This window comes from Pteropus alecto, unplaced genomic scaffold (assembly GCF_000325575.1).
Source record: "Pteropus alecto unplaced genomic scaffold, ASM32557v1 scaffold40, whole genome shotgun sequence".
Taxonomy (NCBI): domain Eukaryota; kingdom Metazoa; phylum Chordata; class Mammalia; order Chiroptera; family Pteropodidae; genus Pteropus; species Pteropus alecto.
The window spans coordinates 18,241,805-18,243,955 of NW_006431919.1; the positions used below are offsets into that span (position 1 = coordinate 18,241,805).

The 2,151-nt window shown below is 53.9% G+C and overlaps 1 pseudogene; it reads right to left on the reverse strand.

Annotated features, from left to right (window-relative positions):
* Positions 1-1,399: 1,399 nt before the first annotated feature.
* Positions 1,400-1,515, reverse strand: LOC112475296 (annotated as a pseudogene).
* Between the last annotated feature and the right edge of the window lie 636 nt (positions 1,516-2,151).

A 2,151-nucleotide genomic window follows, 5' to 3' on the forward strand; every position in this document is an offset into this window, starting at 1 on the left:
AGCCTCCGAAGCAGGCGGAACAGCAAGCGCAGAGCCCCCGAGCAGGGATGGGTCTTGGCGCATCTGTGAAGCAGGGGCGGATGGCACGCGCCGACGTCAGACAGGCGGACACGGTCACAGGAGTTTGGCGGAGATGCTGAGTTATCTGGTGGGAGTTTTGGAGGCAGATGACCTGATTGGTGTTTTCAGGGGATAACTCTGCTTTCTGGGTGGGAAACCGGTCGGCAGGGCACAGGGCGCGGCGCAGGGCGGCCAGTTAGACAGCCCCTGCGGTGCCCCAGGCGGGAGCACGAACCGCTTCGTTTCCAGGTACAGAGGCACCTTCTGCAGCACGACCCGCGTTGGGGGCGGGGGTGGGGGGCCCTTCTTCTGGAAAACGAGTCTAGCGACTTGCTTGTTTCGGACGTTGACAGCGACAGTGCAGCCGAGGGTTACGGGTCCCCTGTCCAGGGCGTCTGACTCTCCAGGCCCCAGACACGCGCCGGCGCGCAGGGCTCTGATGCGTGGGCGCCGGTGAACATGAACTTGAGCGCAGTGTGGAGTCAGCGCAAACCCCCCAGCCCCGCTGGAGCACCCACGTGGGGCACCCATGGCGGTTTCTGCTGTATGACTGTGAGGCAGGGCAAAATGACATAGTCCACATCCGATTTTCAACGGTGCCTTCCAGGCCACGGCGCTGAGGCCGAGCTGTCTGGGGAAACCAACACAGACGGGTCAATCTATCACGTGCTACGCTCACGCCCTGCCCGCTTTGCCCCATTCCGAAGGGGTCGTCGATTACACGTGTCATCCAGAAGGGACCAACGCGAATCCGTTTTATTGCATGAGATGTCATAGATCATTCAAACTTCTTAAATTCTTTGTAATTTCTGACTTTTCACAAGCTGAAAAAATACTGATAGTGTCAAAAAATGAGAACATTTTCATTGGGAAGATTTCGACAGGAATTCCCCCAATCGCTGTGTGACTTAGGGCAAATTAATCAACCTCTCAGTGCCTTGGTTCGTTCCCCTGTGAAGTGGTGATGATATGCTGTGTCTTTCTCGGGGCCGTTGTGAGCATCAAATCAAATCTCGAACACACAGACGTCTTGGACAGTGTTTCGACGTGGTACATACTGGAAAAGTGTCAGCCACCCCTGATGACACAGCTTGTCTTCGTTCGTGAAGGGTCCCATTGCACATAAAATGCCACAGTTATAAATGCCCAGGGGTGAAAGTGTGACTCTATAAATCAAACCTGCTGGTCAGTCAAGGCTACGTGTCGACCAATTCCATACGTGGAGCATACAAACAAAAAAAAACTATGCAGTGAATGGAGATACCGCTGTGCTTATGAGGCATATCCGTCTGCATCCTCATGAAGTATGAAAAATGTTTTTTTTTTCTGTTTTAATTTATGCTTACAGCACCTGGTCTTCCTAGGTGGTCTCCCATCCAAGTACTAACCAGGCCCGACCCTGCTTAGCTTTCGAGATCAGATATCAGGCTTGTTCAGGGTGGCATGGCCATAGACCACAGACTGTGGCTCCACTGGGATATGAACCCACGACTTTCTGCATGTAAAGCAGACGTGCTAACCGCTACGCTATGAAACCACGTCCCCCATGAAGTATGAGAAGAGAGAATGCCTTGTGCACCTGCCAGCCTCCGGGACTCACCTCCTGTCATCCTCACCTTCCAGACCGTGTCTCCCACAGGGAGCTCTCCAGTCAGCCCCCAAACATGAGAATCCCGAGGCGCCATTGTTGGTGGCGCTATTCTCCTGGGCCTGTACTCTCTCTAGGACTCTGTGCTCCTGGTCTGCAAAGTCCCACTGGTGGCGATCGCCCAACGATAATAAAGTGACCTGTGGGAACGAAAGGAACTTGGTGTGGTCGAAGGAACCAGGGGACTTTCTTTTTAATCCCCACCCTTATGACAGGCCAAATGAAACCACGTTTTCAAAACTGCCCTTTTGTGAGCACCGAGGAGGGCTTCATTCTGGACACGTGTATGACACCATCATTTTGCTGCTGTTTTACCCTGAAATGACGTCCACAGTTAGAGAGTGGCCTAGCTTTAGAGAGGAGCAGGGCAGGGCTCCCCGGAGGGCTGGCTTCAGCCAGACAAATGTGGGGCTGGAGGAAGGAGCCGGGGGAAGGTTGGAAGC